Source organism: Uranotaenia lowii, chromosome 3, assembly GCF_029784155.1.
Source record: "Uranotaenia lowii strain MFRU-FL chromosome 3, ASM2978415v1, whole genome shotgun sequence".
NCBI lineage: Eukaryota > Metazoa > Arthropoda > Insecta > Diptera > Culicidae > Uranotaenia > Uranotaenia lowii.
The window spans coordinates 52,209,496-52,234,558 of NC_073693.1; the positions used below are offsets into that span (position 1 = coordinate 52,209,496).

Consider the following 25,063-nt stretch of genomic DNA (forward strand, 5'->3'; position numbering starts at 1 on the left):
CTTAAGGGCAGCCCTACAGCAGGGTTGCAAGCTTATTATTTCAAAAGGGATCAGACTGCGCCTCTTTGTATCCAGTCTCTTTAACGGACACGAATTGGAACATGGAATAAAAAATCAACTACTAATTGTACTACTTCTCATAACTTCAATGTCTTCTGGAGCTATGTACTAAGCTTGCCAGATTGCCCAGATATTTAATACAAAATTTGGGAAATGTTCTCTCCGACCCGGTTGCTCGGATTTCATTTAATAAAGCCCGGATTGTGCCCATATTTATTCACAGTATTTTCCAAATCAAACAAATAAAAACAAATTTTGTTGTGATTATTTTTTTTTTTGTTTCGATTATAGTCGTTTTATTGAAAAAACTTATCCGGTACAACTGTGATCGATGTTTACTCTTGGGCTCGAACTCACGGACATCCGCTCAGGAAGTCTAAATTATGATTTAGTTTTGAAGGAATTTTTTTTATTTTGAGTTTTGTTGGGTTATTCCTGGATTTCGACGAAATTTACCCAGATATTGCCCGGATTTTGGTCGACAATTTTGGAATCAAATACACAGATTTTGCCAGGTTTTTAAACAAAAAAAGCCGAGATTTGCTCGGCCCGGATACGTGATGAAGAAATTCTGGTAACCTTAAGCTAAACCACATTCACAGTGATAATTTGTTGGTAGAAAAAAAATTTTTTTTTTTGGAATTAATTTTCTTTTGCGTTTGGCGAATCTTTATCGAAATTTATTAACATAACATTCTTTTTTTTCGGAAGTATTTTTTCCATAGTTTTTTCCATAGTTTAACTGTTCCTCGTACTGTACTCTGTACTCTGAAATCTCTGTTTGTTTATTCGGCATTCCTTATAACATTAAGCGTTGAGCAAAGTTGGCGAAAACTTTCAGAAGAATTCACAGTTTTTTGAGAAATTTGGTCCAAATTACAGTTTTCAAACTTGATTTCTTGTATCTAAAGTAAACTTCTCTGCCATTTTCCATTATAAAAACCGCCATCAGTAACCGGTGGCTGACTAAATAACGATAAGTTCAGGTATCAGAATTCACAGATTTTTCAATAAATTTCGTCAAAAATTACAATATATATTCTTGATTCTAGATAAATTGCACAGATTCGATACCACTGGGATAGGATTTCTAAAGCTAATCAAATTTAGACAAAGTTGATTGCTAATTTAAAGTAAAATGATAAAATTTATCGATATTTGGCATGATTTCTCTATGAAATTTCTGAAAATCGTCCCACACTTTTTCAATCAAATCACAGATATTGTTTTTGCCAAGAACTCAGAATTCAGTCGATTAGTATGATTCTGAGTTATGTCGATAAGAATCCTCAATGTAAAGAACAAAAATAGCTCTCCTTGCTAGAGGTTTTATTTTATCCAGCATCTGAACAACGGACTTATAAATGACTGTGATTATCTGAAAACCTTGGCTGGCAGCAAGTGAAGACGCTGGCTCCAGATCGCCTGCCTGAATTTAACTGAAGTAGCTCAGAGGCAATAGGAGCCAAGCGGAGATGAGTATATAAGGACACGTTTGGACAATGTGGGCAGGTCAGGCTGTTGAAGTTCTTTTGCTTCACTCCCGGCTAGCAATGGGGGAGGAAACACGAATCTCTAAAACATACATAAAAATACGCCACAAAACAAAACCAAAACAAATTTGTTGCTTATCATCTATTTCAATCTAATTCCGCTTGTTTTCCAGACCGCATAATATCTCGTTCCTTTTCTTCTTCTACTCCCGATCCTCGTCATTCTCTTCTTCTTCTTCCATTCCGCCTCTGCTCTTCTTCTTCCATTCCGCTTCTACTCTTCTTCTTCTTCCATTCTGCTCTTATTCTTCTTGCTTCTTAACTGCCTGTTTCTTCTTTTTCTTCTTACTTTACTGCAGCATCTTCTTTTCTAATTCACTTTTCTTCTGACTAGCGCTAGTACTTACATGTTCTTTTTATTCTTCACCTCTTCCTTACATGCAGCGACCCTTATGTCATCAGATGACCAGCAACCGTTGAGCACCACTGGCGGCAGGCGTGACATCCAACCTCAGCTTCCGGAAGAAGTCGGCACCAGTTCTCGGGCGATACAATTTTCAGCTCCGGAAAAAGACCCTTTAATAAAACACTGATCATATACCTTTGCCTTTTTTCATTCTCGCTGCATTACTCACCCTATTGGGGTCTGAGCGCGCTTGATATTATGCTCATCCGGCTGCTTTGTATCACCTCCCAACCACTATTTGCACTGTGGCTATCTGAACGGTTTGGCTTGAGGCAACAAACCGTTTTCCACTGGATGTCGGCTCTCTAGAAAAAGGGCTTGCATGAGTAATGATGTTGCTTGGCTTATCAGTTGATAATTACCCGATCCAAAAACGTTCGGCAGATCTAATCGACGGATGTTGCTCACTTGCTTCCTCCGGGCTTAGTGCTGATTCTTCCGACGGGTTTTCCGGATGAACTACAACGGCACTATTTGGGAACAGAAACAATGTTGGGCTGTTAGTTGATCAACAACATTCTTCCGTGCAGCGTGTGTTTATGCTACTAACCTTCGTACAGAACGGTTACCGATGGCTTTTTGTCCCGCCCTGGGAAACACGGTTCAATTTTCCAGCCCAGGAAACAGCAGCACACTCGAGGCAACGGCAACAAACACGACGGCAATGATGTAGCAGTTTTCCTTTTTCTCTTTTCACACTTCTTCGGATTGTTTACTTTCAATTTTACAGTTGTAAACAGAGCCGGACGATGATGACTGGTACACGCAACGAATATTTTAGCCATCAATTGCATAAATTACTCAAATGATGATGATGACAGGTACACGCAAATAATAAGTTAGCCACAAATACGTAAAACTACACTCAAATGCTACAAGGCGAAGCATTTGGAATAATTTGTCAAAATCCTAAGAACAGCATCTTGAATAGTTTGTCAGGATCAGAGCAGTAGAATGCGTAGCTGGGATATCAGGAGTAACTGTCCCAAGATAAATAAGAAAATTCGGAAACGTGACAGTAAATTGAGCTTATTTAGTTAAATATGGTCATACCGGAAACCATACTTATGATCCCTGCAATGATTTCCCTGATTTTCGTACCAAATTTACTACAATAATACCTCGATATAAAGCAACCTCTTTTTAAAGCAACCTCGATATAACGCAACCCAATATAAAGCAACTTTTGCCTCTATATTACGTAACTTTTAAAAATGTTTCTAATTTGAATAAATATGTTTAATTCCAATACTTTTTTGTCATAAAAATATAGTAATGTTGTTTATGAGCCATGCGGTAAATTCTGAGAGGCATAAAGAGCGAATGAGCGCAAGCGTTGAAAATGTAACTCCATTACTTTCAGTATTGTGATAATTGCTTTTGTGCTTTCGAAAATCCAGCCTAGAGCATGTATCTCCATTTCAAAACTTAATGACTATATTTGCACCTACAGATAAGTTGCTTAAGCTGAAGTGAGGTTAGGGCATGTAGTCTTTTATTAAAATAAGTTTTTATGATTTCTGACAGTTGATCAATCACTGTACAGACTTCTGTACCATCGCGAATGCACGGATTTTATCACTTGCTATGAAAATAACAAAGAAACATTCCTGGTGTTTCTGAGCCGTTTTGAAAAAACAATACACCCTCTTTGGGATTTTTGTTCGGTTTTAATCGCCTATCATATCAGGATGTCATTATTTGGTGACATATCACAATTATTAAACGTCAAGAAATGTATTGAATTAATAGCTAAAAAAACAAAACTGTCTGCAGATGGCGCTTTTGGGCATAGTAGGAGCGATTAAAACATGATTAAGTCACGGTACAGAAATCTAATGATGCGTGAAATTCAAGGTCGAGGTGGAGAGTTAAAAAATAAACATTAAGGATGCAATTTATTGGGTTGCACAATCATGGGATTCAGTTCCACCGTACCTACTTGGAGAGCAAAAAAACACGTTTTCCTGGACGCGCTGCTTGTGGTTCTAGAAACTCAGGAATTACGTTACGTTTTAATTTTCATATTTTTGTGAAATCTCACAGCGTGAATTGTTGCACCTCACTAGAATGTAGATTAAATGTGCTTTCCAATGAATATACTTTTGATTGGTCCAAACAAAGAAAAAATCCGGGTACGACCTGACGGTGGACCACAAAAACAGATGAAATTTCAATTTGTAAAAAAATCGCGCAAAGTGGTGAACTTTGAAAAATTCCAGTAAATTCAATTTTTGTTGCATGGAAAATCTAAAGATAGCTAAATGTTAGAATTTTAATATATTTTGTAGTCATATTTTTTCAAAAACTGTACTATTGCTCGAACAGTATTTACAAGCAATGGAATAAAAAGTAGGTTTTTCTGACCACTTTTTTTAACTTTTTGCGACCAATTCATTAAAAAAAAATTTAAAAAATATTTCTTGGCTTCATAATGTAGACATTAACTTCAACTTTCATATGCATAAGACAAATATTTTTTTTGGACATTTAATATATGAACTACAGCAATTTTCCTGAGGCACGTTTTTCGGATTTTTTTTCTTTCATGCTGAATAACGAGAAAACTAGAAGGTTTAGCTATATATAATGTTATAAACATATTTCACTGACATTACAAGGTTTCTATTGATATAAGTTTTGTTTAGATCGGTTGAACACGCCAAAAGTTATAACGATTTTAGCTTGTAGTGTCAAATTGACACTCCTAGTGCTGATTAGTGTAATGAAATCTGATGCGGATGAGGGTTAAACGGTTTTGATGTGGCTATCAAATACGCAGAGGAGAACGGTTGGCCGCTTAATATGTAATTTTCATTGCGGCAGATGCGGTCAAAAGTTATGGACAAAATAGTAGAAGAACAGATTTAACTTAATTGTAAAATTGTGAAAAATATGTATGTATGTTGGAATCTTCACTTTAATTGTTTCTGAAAATGTTTATTGAAATTAAATAAACAAAATTGTTGAGTTTATGATAAAGTATATATATTCTGTTCGCACGGATTTAAGAAACGTTTTTTTTAAACGGTTCTTAAATCCGTCCGATTTTAGAATCAACTTTTTCACATTTCCGATCACTATCGATGCTCCAAAGGACCATTTTAAGTAGTGTTTCGATATAACGTAACTTCGATATAAAGCAACGAAAAAAAAAATTCGTTGCTTTATATCGAGGTATTACTGTATTTAAGCTTTTATTTCACTGCCATTTTTTTTTCTATTTTTTTCCAAAATTGACTAAGTAAATCATTTGGGACCTTCAAGTGCAACTATCCACTTTTAGGTTGTTGGGCTTAAAGTGACTAGTGGGTTCCTGTACTGAGGTGGCGATTTACATCAAAAGTATTCAACAGTGGGTAGTTTTTGGTAGTCATACAAGCAGATAAAACTAGGCTTCAAAACATAACTGGTTTTAATTCAAAATATTCATTTTGTTTCTCAATCAAACTCCGGTTTTATTTGAATCAAAGAATTTTGCTTTTTATTCAAAAAAAATAATTTGTGAAAGAAAGCAGCTATTCTTTGAATTAAATATTTTTTACTTTGATATTAAACAAACTCTTTGATTCTGAATAAATATTAGGCGATGGAAGCGGAGCCAAATTTGGGTGATGGTTTTCAACTAGTGCAAGTGGGATGCAGCTAAAATTTCACTCAACTTTTGACAGATCTTACGGGGTTTCCTGAAGGAGAGAAAGAATAACTTTTCGCTTCCATCGCCTCATGGTTGTTTCTTTTGGAACAAAGCAAACTTTTTTTTTACCAAAGAAAAATGTTTTTAACTCAAAGAAATTATTTCTTTAAATAAAAACTTCAGCCTTTGATTCAAAAAAATTTTTTTATTTGACTTACTAGAAGAATAGAAAAATAACAAATCGAATCAAGTTTGGTCAGTCGTGTGAAAATGTGGATCAGATTACGCGAAATAAGGAGAATTCAGGATCAAGTATGGTAAGTGTATGTTAATTAAAGAGTGAACATTGATGATTTTTTTAAAGTGCTTGCGTTTTTTGCAGCATCACGGCCGACATATGGTTTATCATGTCCCTGAATGTCTCAACTGAGGTGAAAGCTGCGCAAGACGACACCTCTACAAACTCAGCGGTCAGGTCGACAAAAATTAGGACCGGATGATTGGATTATAGCGAACTAGTTTGTGAAATTTATAATCGGAATTTCGAAACAATAGAAAAAATTTCTTCCAATATGAAATGAATGGAAAAAGGTTCAATGAATAAATGCTTTTAAATCTAAGTCTAAATTACATTGTGGCAAAAGAAAATAACTTTAAACTGAAAGATATTTGGAAAGAAAAATTAGCAAAAGAAATGCATTTGAACCAGGTAAATTTTAATATAGGGAAGTGTGAAGCATCATGGGCCACTTTTTTTTTACTTCATTCCTCTTTATTATAAGAGATAAAAAGAAAAAAAAAATGAATGAAAAGGTTTTCTATATTTTTAAGGTTTCATTTGGCCTTTTTTTTTAATAAATTAATTTCCCCGACCCGAGTTCTGTCTGTTTAAAGAAAACGTAGGTTCTAAGTCTTTTATTATGTTAATTTCATCGGGATTATAAAAAAAATCTTTTAAACAATTACCCGATTTTGTCACTATCTTTAATTTGTCACCCTAAAATGCATCATGAGGGTGACATAATCGGGGATTCACTGTACAACATGAAATTTGAAAACAAATCTGAATTCACAAATAAATTTCAGATCAGGTTAAAAATTAACCATGATTAAAAATTATTCGAAAAATGATAATGATTGTTATTATTAATCATTTAATTTTACATTTCTTTTCTTCATTTTCAATTGAAGGAGTGATTAAAATATGTAACATCTTAAATTAAAAAAAAAATCACGATTTGAATTGATTTCTTGGTTAGGAAAACAGTTAATTTTGAAGTTAGAAAGAATTTATTCTATAGCTGATAATAGAATTTTATTTGATAATAAGAAAAAATATTTAATTATATTTCAAGAGTGCAAGTGATCAAAGTCACAGATAAAATTGAAATTGAGCTTGTGATATAGCTCAGTTGGCAAGTCAGAAGCTTCCTGAGCCGATGTCCGTGAGTTCGAATCCAAGAGTAAATACAAAATTTTCAATTACACTGGAAACTAACAGATTGGGAAGTGATCAATAAGAAACTGATAAGATAAAAAATAAAAATAATAAAAATCCAAGTTTTGTTGTAAAAATGGAAAGCACCCCGATCAGGAGAGCATATCAAAATAATAACTCAAGCGTATCTCACCAAGATATTTACATCTGTTTCAGTTATAATTAAGTACTGAAAAATTTAGATTTTAAGTTTCTCCAATCTGAATTATATCTTATTCTGATTGACATACTTGAATAGAGTTGAGATAATTTTCAATGATGAAGAATTTTTTCGGGTTGTCCCAAAATAAAATGATTATATCTTATTTTGATATATGTACAACTTTTTCTGAAACACGGACATCTAAGTCAACGGCCCAAACCGTACTTTAATTAGTTTCGCTCAACAGATTCTTAAAATTGGATCCAATTTTTGGGAAACCAAAAAGCGAACATGGTTTTAGCAAATAATATGGTTTATTGACATTCCACTAGTAATTTTACTCGAAGCACTCATATCTTGATAAGTTATAATTTTGATAGGTTTTATTCTGCCCAATATCAAGCTATGCTTTCTGAACGAGATATAATCTTGAAAGGAGCATATCTAAAATTTATATAATTTAGCTATGATCGTATGGATTTTTTGATATAATTTGAGATATTTTAACATCCTACGAGTACTGAATTATAACTCATTTAGATAGAAAAAAATTAGTATCAAAATATCTCATCTTGATATAATTTTGTTTTTCCCTCCTGATCGGGAACGGCCCAAACCGTACGTTCATGAGTTTCGCTCAACAGATTCATAAAATTGAATCCAAGTTTTGGGAAACCCAAAATGGGACATGGTTTGGATTCATCTTTCGTGCGAGACGGACGTGCTCTAAGTTTCGGCGTGCTTTATCGATTCGGTGTGAGCGAAATAAAAAAGTTGTTAGTGGCGGAGTCTATAAGCGGAAAGTGGCTAGCAGAAGTTAATTGTCGACGGAGTGATCAGAGTTTCGAAGCCTTTGGAAGTTTTGGGAAGGCAACGAAGAATTGGTGGAAGTTTTAAAAGTGAAAATTGATCGGGTTTTGAAGAAAGCGGGCCGGAGAAGCAAGCACTCGGGAAGTGAAACGGGAAAGGGCAAACGAGTGTCTCGGGCAGTGCAATTTGCGAAGAAATTGGGGAGTGGAATAGGAAAAGAGGAGAAATAAAAAAGTGCAAAAGTTATTTAGTGGTGCGTCATTAGATTTTGGTATTTTGTACCATTTTGCGAGGTTATTGGTGAAGTGTTTGGGGAGAATTATTGAAGCTGAAGGAGCGAAAGAGAGCGAGAAATTCTCTCGCGCCAAAATCAGAGCTGAAGCGTTTGCATTTTCAGCAACGGGGGTTGACAACTGTCAAAAAGTGCACGAAGATTTCGAGCAGTGGTAGAAGGGTTCAAAAGTGCTCGAAAAGTTTTTAATTTAAATTAATTATCTCTTCTTTTTTTTTCGTATTATTTTCTCTAGGTTTTCTGATTCATTCATCTAGGTGAACTGGCGGATTCATTCCTTCTGCATTTTGGTAAGTCATTCACTCTTCATTCTCCAATTGTCCGCGGTATTTGATTTTCACTATCCGAGATGGAACAAATTGTCACCGAACAGATGTACCAAAGAAGGGTGGGTTGCCAAAATGGATTTATTTTGACGGTGGAGCAATTCGATAACACGAAAAGCTTTTCCAGCATGGTTCTTCATCAAATTTCTAGGAAAATTGGGGGCACGGCTAGAAGTGAGGATGGGAAGGAATTGAATGAAATTTTGACTGAATTTATGAAAGAAACGTCATTTAAAAATTTGGGGGAGAAGGGCCAGTGGTATTTGGAACAATGGGAATATTCCTTTGAGTTCAACAACTTTGGGAGAAATGTTTTGGAAGCTTTGGCTAGCATTTTTGAGTGCCAAGTAACAATTTTTTCTGAAATTGGGGGTGAAACAATATTTCTAAAGAAGAAGAGAAATCCAAAATTTGGATTCCAATTGAATTTTTTCATTAATGAGCAGGGCAACATTGAAAATGTCACAAATGTGGAATCGAGTTACGGAAACAAGAACAAATGTAACGTGTGGGAAAGTCGGGAAGATGAAATGAATTCGGGTGAAATTTTAATGATAGGAGCTAATACAAGAGCAAATTCGGGAGGTAAAGAATCAGGGTTTCGTTCTTTTTCCACACAGAATGAACTAATTAAACTGGAATGCCCGTTCTTGGAAAATGATAAGTTAAAAGACTGCTTGAGTAATGGGTTGGGCAAATGTAAGTTGAATAAAATGATGATTGATAAAATTAGCGATATTATAAGTGAAAAGCAATTAAATGAACAAAACATGACAACCTTAAACATTCACTTAATTACAGATAAAATCGTTACATACTTGGAAGAAATAGTGGAAGGAATTAAGACAATTATAAATATTGAAATAGTATTGTTCATATTTGGGAAGGGAGAGATAGTTGTAGGCAGAAGGTCAATTAAGACTGAGAAACTATCGTTGATGGTGTACATTGAGCAGCAAGGCAGTAAGATAATATATGATTGCGTAACGAACATTGAAATTCATCAGCGGGAGAATTGGAACGGGGAATGCTTCACATTTGCTTTAGAATATTATCAAACTGAAAAACTGTTTTATGAGTTTAACCTAGGAATAAGCGGTAATGAAAAACTGAAAATAAAAAAAATTGAACCAGATGGAAATTGCCTCCTACGATCAATATTGGACCAATTAGGAATGTTCCAAGATTGTTCACTTACTTCTGATTACAATACTTATAAAATAAGACAAACAATAGCTTCTTATATACAGTTACACAGAGAAAGGTTCGAAATATATCTCATCGAATATATGGATCAAGTTAATAGTTTTGACAGAATAATAGCAAGGTTTAGAGAAAATGGATTCTGGCTCGGGCATGAGGCGATAGTTACATGTTCAGAACTTTTCAAATTGGGTATCCAAGTACTTAGTCAAAATCACTCACAGATACTGATGGGGGAAACATTCGAAAGGAATGGTGTACTGAGCATATTCTACTGTGGTGCTGGTGTTCTTAACCATTACGACAGTGTTGTTAGCTTTTCAGAACACCCGAATACCTCAGAAATACAGAGTACAACACACTTAACTACTAATGAAGGAGTGGAGAAACAGTATAATCGCCAGAACACCATATTGAAAAATAGCTCAGGTTCCAGGGATAAGGTAAAAGATAAGAGAAAAAAAGAAATCAAAATTGCTTCTTGGAATGTTAAAGGGTGTAGAAGTGTAGACGTACTGCAATCGACGAAATATTGAACCAATTCAAAATTGATATAGCTTTATTACAGGAAGTAAATGCTCTAGGACAAGAAATAAGTACTGCTAATTTTGATTGGTTTATAATAAGACAAAATGACAACAAATCACGAGGACTAGCTATAGCGGTTAGGAGGCAATTAGACATTCAAGTAATCCAAACTAAATGCGAATATAAAGGAATATTATGGTGCAAAGTAAGAGTAGGAGGAGATTTGTTGATTTTGGTTAATGTTCACGGGCCGAATAAAAAACAAAACAACTTTCTGACAAATTTGTACGAAACGACAAAAAAAGACAGAAGAAAATTGATCATTGCAGGAGATTTCAATGCACAATTGGGTAGGGAAGACTTATCCAAAATAGACGAAGAGATCATAGGTAAAGTGCTGGGACATGATTATTGTAATGAGAACGGTGAATTATTTAAAATGTTTCTTCATAACGCATCTCTTAAAAATATTTCATCAATAATAGGTAAACGAACTGAGACAACTTGGAAAGCTGCGGGAAAAGAAAGCCAGATAGACCATGTTCTTAAGCCAAAATTTACAGACTATTATATAAGATACATAAAAGGATTTTGGACATCAACAAAAACGGACCATAAACTTATCACAATAGGATTAGTTATACGAGAAGGAATACAAAGAAATATAACAGGAAAACTTAATAGAAAGCTTAATCTAGAATTATTGAAAATACCGAAAATTAGAGAAAAATATCACAAAAAATTGGAAATTGGGTTAAGTTCAATAATATCGGGAAATAACATTAATGAAAGATATAATGACTTTGCAAATTGCATTAAAAAAGCAGCATATGAATCATGTACAGATGCTAAAATTCCTCTCACTCCAATAAGAAAGAAGGCATTCTCACGACTCAAGAAAGCTCTAGAACTCACAAAGAAATATCCGGACATGCAGAATTTCAAATACAAATTGTCGAATAGGAAATTGGAATACAATCAAACAGTCAAAAAACACAAGGAGAAAGAAATAACGCTATTCTTTAAAAACCTAAATGACTTTGATGCAGGAATTCGAACTAGAAAAACATATAATTATCTCAAAGATTTTGTGAAACAAAAAAAACGAAAAATTGCTAATATTAGTTCTAAAACTTGGGAAAATATACTGGCATTATGCAAAGGGGCAGAAATTGAACTCTGTAAAGTTCATGATTATACTCCTCTTCCGAATCCTCCTACTTTTGAAGAAATAAATACCATTATTAAAAATTGTTGCAATGGTAAATCACCAGGAGCGGACAAAGTACACACGGAGTTTATAAAATATGCGAACGAAGATACTATAAAATTGTTGACAGAAATTATCAGGGACGCTTATACCACGAATGAACTCCCCGAAGAATGGAACAAATCAATTCAAGTACCGATTCCCAAAAAAGCTGGAGCAAGAGAAGCAGATGACTTTAGAAGGATATCGTTGTGTAATGTTGTTTATAAAATATATGCTAGATGGTTAGACGGTAAAATTAGATCTTTTGCGAATGAAGTAGGATTACACCAAGCAGCATTCACAAACAACCGTTCTACAGAGGATCATATTTTTGTAGCCAGACGTGTAATGGAGGAATGTTGGAATGCAGGTCAGGATCTTTTTGTTTTGACATTAGATATAAGAAAAGCTTTTGATAATATCAATCTACACTGTCTAGATAACGTTCTCCTCAACTTAAATGTGCCATCTCGATTGATTGACAGAGTTTTAGAAGCCATTAGAAATGAAATGACACGAATTAGATGGGAGAATCAGCTATCTGAGGAAGTGAAAAGAGGAAAAGGTATCAAACAGGGGTGCCCATTATCACCACAGCTGTTCAACCTTATAATGCAGGATGTGCTGCAGAAAGTTCAACAAAAGATTTCGCAACTTAAACTTATGGGATTAGAGGTGCTGGAGTTACCCTTGCTTCTTGCCTTTGCCGATGATTTGCTCTTGATTACGATGAATAAGACAGATCTTGAAATAGCAACGAAAGTTATTGAGGAAGAGCTAGCGAGGGTAGGACTAGACATAAATAATAAAAAAAGCCAAGTTTTGATAAGATACCCAGACAATTCCAAACTTCCAGCAGAGATAATTTTAAATGGGAAAAAATTTAAGGTCAGTTCCAAACTGAAATATTTGGGTGTTTGTTTAACTGCCACATTAAATAGGAAGATGTCAAATAGAGATAGGTGCAGAAATGCTTTGCAGGTATCAAAATTAGTTATAGAGTTTTGTAAGAAATTTAAACCTAAGTGGGAGTTGGGTAAACTTATCTATAAGACTGTCATTGCCCCATCTCTTTTATATGGAACTAAAGTATCAGTTCTCGTAAAGAAAAGTAGGATTTCTCTGGCCAACTACGAAAAATTCATCCTTCAGCAGATCTTCATGAACTGCGTGAAGCCGACGGGACTTAAATTCAATGCTATGAAGCTTTTAGAGGGAAAAACGATAAACCGAAGAGTAAGAGTAGGAAGGATTTGTTATTATGGTCATATTGAGAGAAGGGAACCAGGACATCCTTTGAAATTAGCTTATAATATGAAGGCAAATAAAAATAAAGAAGGAAGACCAAGTTTGACATGGACGAAAATGCTTGAGGCGGATTTTCAAAAGTTGGAATTTGAACCTGAAAAAGAATGGCAGGATATTGTGAATGATAGAGAAAAGGTGAAAAAAAAAGCAGAGGAACTTTATAGGAGTATCGAAAGTGAAATCTCGGATGGTAGGTCTTCGGATGACGAAAGTAAACATTGGAAAAACAAAAAAATCTAGTGGAGAATGAAGCTTGAATGATTTATCCTTGCCCATTCAGTATTAAACATAATGATTCGCTATTCCTAACTTTAAAGCTCCTCACCTTACACATTTAATAAGTTCTAACCCATATTTTTTTTTACAGAACAAAAAAAGGTTTGTTATAAATATTTATTTCTATATCCATATATTCATATTTTCATAATTAAATGACGGGGAGGGGAAGGGCCATCCGGACACCCGATCGAAACGATGTGGGAAGGTAGAGTGCACTGGGCAGTTACCTTCGCATCACATCGCCGAGAGAGGGCGGGTTCGTCTACACATCCTATGGAACATTCCACATCATAATAGCTAAACTTCCTGATTATTGGCAATAGATTGTTCTTTCGGCGGAGACAAACCATCCTTACCCTAACTGAACCGTACTAGTTACTCTACTAGTACCTTCACTCCCTTGGAACAGTCCGCTCAAAGGCAGTTCAGAGTTAGTAAACATGAGATTTGGATCAAGTTATGATGCGAGATAGTTCGCTGCAAACGGGCTGTGCCATGCTACATAGGATGGAAGATTACATCATACATCATACATACCCAAAATGGGACATGGTTTTAGCAAATTGTGTGGTTTATTGACATTCCACTAGAAAATTTTCTCGAAGCACTCATATCTTGATAAGTTATAATTGTGATAGGTTTTGTTCTGCCCAATATCAAACTATGCTATCTGAACGAGATATAATCTTGTAAGGAGCATATCTAAAATTGATATAATTTAGCTATGATCGCATAGATTTTTTGATATAATTTGAGATATTTTAACATCCTACGAGTACTGAATAACAACTCATTTAGATAGGAAAAATATTTAGCATCAAAATATCTCATTTTGATATAATTTAGTTTTTCCCTCCTGATCGGGACGAAGATTTACTTTTATGTTTCTACTTTTATGTTGCTACTTGAACTATCTATAGATGAAGTAAAAATCATGATCGATTACATGATTTTATATGATGAAAATTGATAATACATTTATAAATTTACAATCGAAGGTTTTAATGTTAAAAATTTCAAGCTCTGAATATTTGTCGCTTTCAAAAGAATTACTAGGTTCTGGAAAGTATAGAAGCTGAAAATTGTGTTCAAAATTTAGCTTCATAGACTTCCAAGAAGATTATGTTTTAAGAACACAAAAATTCAGAATAAAAAAAACTTAATAACACATTTCATAAAATTTAAAAAGTTTGACTACATACATTTATTTAGCTGATTTTACCCGGCCTTGCTCGGGTTCACATAAAATATAAATCAAAATGAATCAGTTGACTTTTCTAAATTTTGACATTTTATATTCCTCGTTATAAGAAATTTGGCCCAAGTTTGGCCATGTTAGTTTTGATAGTCTTTTTAAAGTTTTTTATTGAGAATATTCACTGTTCATCGTTTTCGTATTATCGAAAAAATTTATAGTTTTAAGATTTTAATTAATGGAAATTAAAAAAAAAATCCTGTTATGCTAATTAATCTTTTCATGAAAAACATTTTTTACAACCACCATTTCTTAGGAAGATTGAATAGTTTTGGCCTAACAGTTTTATCTTCAAAAGATGAAACTGCTTTTTTATCTTTCTCTATCTAATGAAAATATCTGTTGAAGATTATCCCACTTTTCAATATGGATGATCTCCCTGTAAAATGGTATTTTTAGGTTTCATTTACTCAGAAATTTCTTAAAAAAACCTCCGAACTTTGTTGAAGCATGTTGAAAACTCACTTTGCATGTTTTCAATTGCATGTGTGAATTTTTTCGGTTTACAATTTCGCACTGTTTTATTATTAGTTTACCTTAAATGTTGAAAATTCTACGAATAGCTTATTGTAGTTATCGAAAACAAATAATCTCGAAAATACCATTTTTTTATTATAAAAAAGGTTTTTTTTGAGTTCTGTTGTTTTTTTCATGGGCACAAACATCCCATTAATGGATGGTAGAATCGACCACATTGGTCATCAATGATAACTCAAAAGTTAGAAATTGGTCAGTGAAATCGAATTGTATAAAACTCAAAACCTCAAATTTTATTATCTAATCATTTTTCTAATCCCCTATTAAAATCCCAATTGAAGCGTTAAAATCGCAGCCTTGAGCTTATAACTGTGAATCTAAAAAAAATTCTTTCTCTATGAGGAATTCCAAATATATAATAATGGTTAAACCTCAAAGCCTCCCAGCGGCGGTAAAGAGCACTTTGAAAGCCACTACTATTCTAGTCAATATATTCCTAACAGGCTAGTTGTATTTTTCAATCAAAATGTAGGCTTATAATTGTATTCAAATATCTCGTACCGGTAGCACGTGCTTTGAACAGTAGAAGGGACAAAAACACCCGCCTAAATTTTCACTTCCAAATTTTTAATGCTCAGCAAGCTTTGCTATCCAGTACATGTGAGCTCTGGATGGTCGTTGTTTCTAATACCCAGCCCATGGTGATGGTGAAAATAATCCCACCAACGAAACGAACGGAAACGAAAATCGGTTCGCAAAATGGGTGCCATTACTTTTGGTTCGTGGGAATAAAACCGTTGTTGTATGGACGACCCCCTTCAGAAGGGGTCATTCGAAAATCTAAAAACATTTTTCATCATTCCTGGTCCTAATAAGCTCCCATGTCAAATTTCAGCTCTCTAGCTCTTAATGCGGCTTAGCCTATTGAAGACAAACATACAAACGAACAAACGGAAATTACTTTTTATATATATAGATGATCTAAGAATGTTAAATTCTACAGTTTTTTTGAAATTTAAAAAGAACATCATTACTAGCATTTCTGATGTTACTGAATAAAGTTAAAAAAAAATGTATTCATCAACAAAATTGGTTCAATCTTGCCAAACGATTCTATTTTTGCTTTTAAAATAGCTAAAATTGAATTTGGTTTAGAATGCCATTGAAAAAGGGGAAAAGAAAACAAATAGAAAACCACTATAACTTTTTTCGCAGAACTCAAAGTTACATGAAGTCTTGGGGAAAGTTGAAAATTGATTTAGTAGGGGAGATAAGGACATAACGGGCACCCAGGGCATAATAAGCACTCCTTTTTTCTACAAAAGTACGTATTTTCTTAAACAAATTTTCATGAGGATTTGTTTCGTACTACCTTTAGTATTAATTTTTACCAAAAAAAGAAATATTCTTTCCATCTTTACAGAAATATTAAAAATAACTAGCTAGGTTCTCAAGTGACGAAAATATTATAATTTTTGAGCACCACCAAATAAGCTTTTATGACCTTTAAATCATCTTGATCTAAAATGTACGCACTGCAACATGATGTACACATTGTTTCTCAATTTTCACCATCATAAAAGGTAAGTAAGTAAGCTATAGTTATTCAATTTGCCGATTCTACCATTATACATAATGTTGTTATTTTGAAGCTCGGAATAGACAGGGTAAATATAAAAAGGTAGATATAATTGACTGAAACTCCTATGAAATCCTGCATACATTTGTATCAGCTTTGTACCTTTTCCTTAAAAAAAACATCTCAGATCACCTTAATTATTAAAACGCCATTGAGGTATACGCAGAAAAAAAATAATGCGGACATGATGGGCAGATTATTTTGCGTTTTGCTTCATTATTCGACATCAATGCGTCTGTCAATCATTTCTGCTGAGAAAGGAACGGGGAGGCCTTAAAGAAAAAATCTTTCCCAGGATTTAATGAAAAGCCCCCAAAAACTACCCCCAACGAATTAGAAGCGAAAGACCTGACCTGACGACGACGGAGCAAAACTCTCGGCCGGACCAGCATGAGCTGGCAAATTGAGTTCGATCCCCCACTTTTAACCGAAAGGGGCTTATGCTAGAAGCTTTCCGTGGGAAAAATGAGCTGAATCGCACTACAAGATTGAAACCTTAATATTTAGAAATTGAAATTTGAATTTGTGTATTTTCAGAATTTTAAGTGGTACTGAACTGTTGGTAAAACTGATTTTTTTTGTATATCTTAATATTTTTTTAAAAAATAAATCAGCAGTGCATTAACCCAAAGTCCCCCCAAGTGAAAGTGTTCGGGCAGCTTTTATTTCTTTCAATGATTTTGTTGCCGCAGATTACGGGAAAGGTAGCTGCCCGATAAAATAAAATGAAAGACGCATTTGTTTTATATCTATAAGAGCTTCTCTCGGGGGAAAAAGGTAGGGCCGAAATGTTGTTCTACCCTTTGGGAGCAAACAAGCAAAAGAAAAAAAAAACATTTCACTTTGCTGCAAATGGACTCACCTCCTCAAAAATTCCATTAGAGAATGACGATTATGATGCTGTGTTTAGTGGATACTTAAAATTTTCAACAGCGAGTTCAATCTTTGAATAAAAAACTTATTTCTAGGTTGTCGTCACTCACTAAATTAAAATTTAGTTTGAAAATGTGAGTCGACATTCAAAATCAGAGCATAAAATAAAATAGAATAAAAACATAAACACCTTACAAAAATAAGCTGCTTTAGAAGAATGTCAAAATAGTAGTAAAAATTCGCTAAGAAACATGTCATAAGCCATTATGATATAATGCAAAAGTTTGAAAACGGTGCCAAAAAACATGTTTCGCTGACTTTAGCCATATTTGTCCCGGAAAAGTTTGTATGGCCCCGTCAAAAAGTTGCATCTCATCCAAATCCCTTCCAAGCTTTTACGACTGACTGGTTGAACAAAACATCTTCTCGACACGCCATCAAACTGTGGGACTGGGATTGGGTTTTTCCGTTCCATTTAATTCGGAGCCAATTCCGAGGAACTTTCCCAAAGAGGAGACGCACCACACGTGAAGTATGATGATGTCCCCCCCATAAAAACGAACGCGAACTGCAGAGCGAAAAATCACTTACATTTCTGGGCTTGCACTCATACAGAGACAGCCAAAAGTTGGGGCACCAAAAGTTTTAGTCCCATAAAATTGAAACATGGCCTCCCCACCAACTGATTCAAAGTCGCGTTTAGGGGGATCTTTTCAAGTTCTCAAGGAGGGCTTCCGAGGGTTTGAGGGAGCTGTAGATGGCTCATTTCCGCCTGGGCGCCAAACATTTCCCAGGGCAGTCAGGAACCCCCCAGGGCTTTGAAAACAGTAAATTGGAATGGAGAAGGCAGGAGAAGCCGAGAAAAATCCGCAGCACAAACAAGTATAAAATATTGTAGCATCGTCGCCATTTATCTGCACGCAGAAGGGCCCAGTGACATTGACATTTGAATTTTCCCACCCTCTGCCAGGGGGTTTAGTTTTTCGGTGTATAGTTTTGTTATTTACTACATCGCTTACGAAAACAAAACACAATCCTATAGCTATGGATACAAAATTACATTAGAATTCATTACTCGTTTAGAATGAAGTATTTTCTGCTATAAATCGCCATGTTTCTGCTCTCGATAACGGTGAAATATTAAAAAGAGCCAACGAATGTCTGAGTCGAAGTAGAAAATGAATATGATGACCTTTTTCCCTTAGTCTTAAGCAAAAGAAAAAAGATTAAAAAAAAATGATAAAGTCTGACAAAACAAAAAAATACACAAGATCCAAAAACAAAAACACAAGTTCATTTACGTCTAAGGCATGTAACGCTTAAAAATTCGTACTTTACCTTTCAATGAATTGAACAGTTAACTCTGTTTTGGAATCTTTATTCAGCCAATTTGGAACTTTTAAGTTCCATTGTCCAGTTCCAGTTTAAGTATTGAAAATAGAGTCCGTTTTTATTGAATCTAGTATAGTGTGGTAAATGTGACTATAAAAAACAGGTTATTCACATGAAATATGATTTTTTATTTTTCAAACTTTGGATGTTTGAAAAAAAAATTATTTCCTCACGTATCCTGGCATTTTTATTCAAAAGCCTGGCAATATCCTGGCATCGGATTCCAAAATTTTCAACTCAAAAACCGGGCAATATCCAAGCGAATCCAGCCTAAATTCAGGTTTTCTTTATAATAATGCTAGAGAAAACATGAAAGATTAGTTCTAAAAAAAGTTTTAAGATTTTGTCATTTGCCGCAAAAATCATAAATTTTATTAGGGGAGAGTATGGTAACGTGGGCCATGGGGAAACGTGGCCACTCTGAATATCCCAGATGTGTATTGTATCTAAAAATCTCAATCCAACTGTCATCGCCATCGCTTTGCATAAGCATATTTTTCCATATGTTGTTGACTTAAATACGCATAAAATGCTTCTATAAGCTTAAAAAAAAATTACTTACATAATTAAACAAGCACCCGCTAATTGCATCGATGGAGAACCTAAAGTTTATAACAAAAATATGCTCATACGCTTATGATCTAAGTTTTCTCATGTTCTTTCACGTCGAAAAGAAATTTTTGATGAAACATCAATAAGTCACACAAACGCAACCTTTTTGCAAATCAAAACTTGTAGAGAATCGTTGGCACATTTTGTGGGGTATGTTGGGCCACCTATATTTTCGCGATGGCAACCCTGCACTGCCGAGTGAAGTTTATTTTCTATGATCGGTGCGGTCAAATTGTCAAAATTCGAGTGAAAAAACAAGTGTTCCGTTGCATAATCTAGTGATTTATTCGCGCAGCGTTTGGTTCTCTTTGGGTGAAGTGAAGTTCTTAGCAAAGTTAGTGCCAAAGGGGTTTTTTCGTGCAAATAGGTAATTTTTAGTGCGTAAAATTTTCCAAGATGGTGACGCTACGAACGTGTTATTTCAATAAGAGGAAGAAATTGCATCAAGTGATTGAATACAACATTGGGAGGCTTGTGTGCAATATGGTATTTGATGACAGTGACCTCTCTCGATCGGATTCCGAAGTTGGTTATCAACAACTGACACCAAGATGTCTCTGTTAACACTAAGCTAAGTATATTTCCTTTTAATAAACATAACTTTATCTCTTAAGAAGTTAAGTTAACCATTCATCTATTTAAATACTTTCGAACAGTAATTAAAATTATAACTAAAAATTTTAACGCAATTCAACCTTCGAGGAAAAACACGCGGAATCTATTTGTGAAATATTTTATCGTCTTACTTCAATTTTAACTTGTGTACAAATTGGGATTAATTTTTTTTTTATTTTAGCTATCAACACTCTATTCTAAACTCAGGAAGTTGTTTTTCTTCTCCCAATATTTTGATCAAATCATGAAATTAATTGATTGATATTGTAAGAAAATTTGTTTGAATGGTTAGAAAATATTGAGTCTAATTGGAAATTAAATTTTTTTTGTTTTAGAATTTCTAGAATTTAAAATTTAAATTAAATTAAATTAAAAAACTTCAATTTGAAAATAATTAGAATTGAATAAATGGAACCTTTAGCAAGGATGGGGGGAATCAGAAATATAAAATATTGGGAAAAATCACTAAAAATTGAAAGTTAGGAAAAAAAAAGATGAACGTTGGGAATAAAATGAAAATTTTGTATTTATTGAAACTTAGTGAAATTTGTAAAGTTGGATGACGAAAACTGAAAATTTTCCTTCAAAAGTTTCATATTTTCAGGATTAAGTGAATATTTTTTGGAAACATCGAATTTCAAAATTAATCTTTTTAAACTCATCAAATAAGTTTTTGTTTTGCAAAATACAGAAAATTTATAACACAAAAAAGTAAAACAATGAAAATATTAAAAATATTTTGATATTTCAAAATAGATAGAATTTATTTATTTTTAATTTAGGACACCTTTGTGATATAAGCAATCGTTTATTATGATTATATGTTCTAATAATTTTAATTTTCAGGTTCGTATCCTTTTATCAATGAACAATATTTTTTTCTTTATTTTATATGACTATAAATATATATCCAATATTTTAGTAATTTTCCTTACTGCCATGTATTATTTTATAACGTTATATATTTTTAGAAGGAATGCATCTGGGGATAACCTGAAGAAATAATTGCAAGCGGCACGGGTAGCCGGCCATTGTAAGTTTCTGAGGGTTGGATGCCTTCCTTCGACGAACCATCGGACCGTGGAAGCCCTAGAAGAAATTCGAAGGCCAAGCCACACAGACATAGGCAGGACCTTGCTACCGATGGGGGAATCATACATACATATGTTGGGCCACCTATATTTTTATGTTTTTATACACATTCAGAACTTAAAATACGTTTTTCTTATCTGTGAAGTTTTCTTATACCAAATGAAGAGTTATGAGAAAAATTTGTCCATCCTATACAAGGATTTTTGCCGAAATGTTCGCGAGCCAGGTTTTAGAAACTATGTATACGATCATACACAACTCATATTTTATTTCCTCATATGAAACTGTCAACTCATAAACTTTGCACGTCATCTAATCAATTTTAATTTGGTGGCTCCGAATTCTCCACAATTTTTTAAAATCCAAAAAAAACTTTTTTTTTTAAAACAAACAGAACTTGGGGAAATTAATTTATTTAAAAATTGAAAAACACCTTAAAAATGTAGAAAACCTTTTGATTTTTTTTTTCTTTTATATTAAAGAAGTTATGAAGCAAAGAAAAAAAGGGGCCCACTCTCCCACTTTATTTGAAATTTTGGTTTGGATTTTGCAGTTGGAAGCAACCATAACATAATTGATTGGGAGGACGTGGAAAATTTTTAGCTGGTGTAAAAAAAAATGTTTGAATTTTCGTTTTTGGTATGAAATTAAATATTAAGTGGTATTGTAAGTGAAAGCTGTCTTGAAGTTGAATGTCCGAGGCCAGGAACCTGTTGTCTTCAATATGGCCGATTTGCAAAAATATATTTAAAAATAAAACAAAATACTAAAAGAGCATCAGTTTTGTCCATTGTGAATATGCTGTCAAGACACCATTATATGAAACATGAAAATATTGTTATAGAAAATGTAATATTGCTTAAAACACTGATAAGCGCATTTGAGCCCCCACGGTTTAAGTTCTAACTCAACAGTTACTTTTAATTAACAATCGAGTTCAAACTTGAGACTGATTAATGAAACTGACAAAAAATTACGAATGAAATATCATAATGGTTCAAAACTACTTTCTTGAGGTTAACATGATTTAAAAACATTTTTTATTCATTCAAACATGTAGATAAGCATATTAACACATTAAAGACCACAAAGAAAACTATGAAAAAATTCGCTAAAACTCGCCATTCTATACATCACAACTTGCTGGACCAAATATTACTAATTTAGTATTTTTGAGTAACCGAAAGTATTGTATTCAATTTTGAATTTCGCAAAAATAATGCAAATGTAGTAGATAAGCAGAAAGAAGGTAAATTATTATCTATTTTCGTAATATTTCTGTCATATTGTTGGGGTGCGGTCCAAATTCTGCTTGGACCTCGCAGTGGACTGTATGGGGGAAATATTCTTGGGGCAAACCTTGGGCTCCTAGTTGGGTTGGGTATTCCGTGGGGGTGTTGGGTTGTCCCTTGTGATGACAGCAGTCTCTGCACCAGCGGCGGCGGTAAGAAAAAATCCTCTTTTTTAATAAGGCACACAATTTATTCACGACAAGAAGTACATATTTATTTTGGCAAAAACACACTAAAGCTTAGTTCTTTTAGAAATGGGACACTTTCATTTGCTAATAGCTCGTTAACTGGTTATTGGATATTTAAAATTTTGACAGCATTTTGTTGCCTGTAAAAAGTACTATTCGACCTATTTTTTTCAAAATTTAAAATTTACGCGTTTTTGAGATATGTATGATGCAAGAGAAAAAGAAAAAAATAATTTTGCACAGTTTCCTTTAAAATTCGTCATTATCAAATTGATAGCTGACAAAACCATTGATTTTTCAAAGAATTACTGAGTTTTTGTGGTGGATAAGTATGCAAACACTGTTAATAATGTCCACAAAGTTCAAATCAAGCATTGGAGTGAAGCACATGATCGGCAACAACGGTTAAGGATCATCAAGGAAGTCAAGTCTCATACCAGCATTTTTAATTTTCAATAAACGAAAAACTAAGGGTAGATCGCTGAAATGTCCAAAACCATTTTCTCCGATAAGCTGAAAGTGTTGCCTAGTGATGACTCATTGAAATCCAACCTCAAACATCCATTTTTTGATAGTTCCAAAGCTCTTAAGCTGTAAAACCGGTACCGAAAAAAAAACGTTCAAAAATGTGGTCAAAAATAATCAAATTTGTTAATTTCGAAACAACTGTATCCACTAAAATGCTTCCAGTTTCCAGTTTCCAGAGAAGTATTGGACCAAAAAGTATCAGAAATTGAAGAACCAGGGTGTTGCCACCTAAATTATAGATTTTACGAAGTATAAGTTGGAGAAACTGATCAATACCATGACGGAAAAAAGTGTGCGCCGGCCAATGGGAGATACCAAGAATAAAGTAGAAATTTCTTTAACAAAAAACGGTAAATATTTTTTTTCAAATTTTTTCATGAACGATAATAATATTACCTTCTTTTTCTTCATAGAAAGTATTTCGCTCAAACGAATGGTTTTTGAGATACAGGCATTCGTAACTGTCCCATTTCTAAAAGAACTAAGCTTTACTTTGAAACGAATTTATTGAGCTACGAAACTACATTTAACATATATTCAAGGGCAATAATTTAAACTAAACTGGGTCTTACTTGACCTGTGCCAAATCGCTCTTAAGGCTTCTCTCGATATAATATTAGAAAATGGTAAAGATTGTTCGTGATTTTTCTTTATTTTTGTTGTTCTTCAAAAAGTTTCGCGGTGAAGATCAGCTGTTTCGCTCATCATCAAAGGTCTTCTCTAATCCTTTTGCTGCGTGGGGTTCCGACTATCGACCATCGCAGCATCGTGTTTAGGGTCCAACACATATTATGTTAAGTGGACCTTATTGATGTCCTGGGTAAGGAGAGATGATGGCCTATTCCAATTCGAAATCTACAGAAAGCCTGCAAATACCATGAGGGTAATACCGAGCACCTCAAACCACTCGTTCCAGCATAAGATGGCAGCGTTCCACTACATGATTCATCGGATGAACTCCATTCCCCTATCAACTGAAGGAAGAGAAAAGGAACTTCAATATATTTTCCAAACGGCTAATAAAAATGGATACCAAAGTAGATCCATTCAAGCCATCATAAGGAAAACAGAAAGATTGCTTCAACGGAAATCTTTCACTACTTTAACTTCTATTCAGAAGGAGTTTCAACGAAGGTCCATGGAGTTCAACAGTGTCAACGCAGTTGAATTGCGACACAAGTTGACAAAGTTTGATATTGAAATAGTGTTCACTAGCTCTAATAATCAACTGAAATCCATCTTAGGATCGACTAAAGATCCAGTGGAGCTCCTTCATAGATCTGGTGTTTACAAAATCAGTTGTTCCGACTGTGATAAGGTGTACATTGGACAAACCAAAAGGAAATTGATTGATAGATTCGAGGAACACATGGCTATAACTAGATCTCACTCAAAGAAGAAAATCCTTCCTTCACAGAATCCTAGATCTGCAGTAGCTTTACATATGTGTGAATCTGGTCACTCTATTGATCGAGGAAATTTTCGGTCGCTGATTCGGTCTTTGAATAGTTCGCTTAAATTGGATGTTGCTGAAAGCATTGAAATCTTTAATGAAAAATCAGTTCATCTCTTAAACGGAGACACCGGACCAGGGCACACTTGGTTGTTCAAATTCTTAGGTAAAAAGAAATAAAATAATTTACCAGATAATGCCCAAAACCGGGTAGAAAATAATTTAGCACTACCAGAAAACACCCAGAATAGGGTAGGTAGACCCAAAAAAACAGACAACGGCACAACTGCGGGCATTCGGAGTTTTTTGCTACCTACCAGTAGCTTACCTAATTCGGATAATATAAGGGAGGG

General features: G+C 34.1%; 1 protein-coding gene and 1 long non-coding RNA gene across 5 annotated transcripts in view; both read right to left on the reverse strand.

Moving 5' to 3' along the window:
• Positions 1-25,063, reverse strand: part of LOC129751565 (protein encore) — a 219,403-nt gene that overhangs the window by 31,170 nt on the left and 163,170 nt on the right. The window lies entirely within an intron of this gene.
• LOC129751567 (uncharacterized) lies at positions 2,238-2,709 on the reverse strand. Its single transcript, XR_008738746.1, has 3 exons — positions 2,570-2,709; positions 2,382-2,489; positions 2,238-2,324 (listed from the first exon to the last, which is right to left on the reverse strand). It is a non-coding gene; the product is annotated as an uncharacterized LOC129751567 (long non-coding RNA).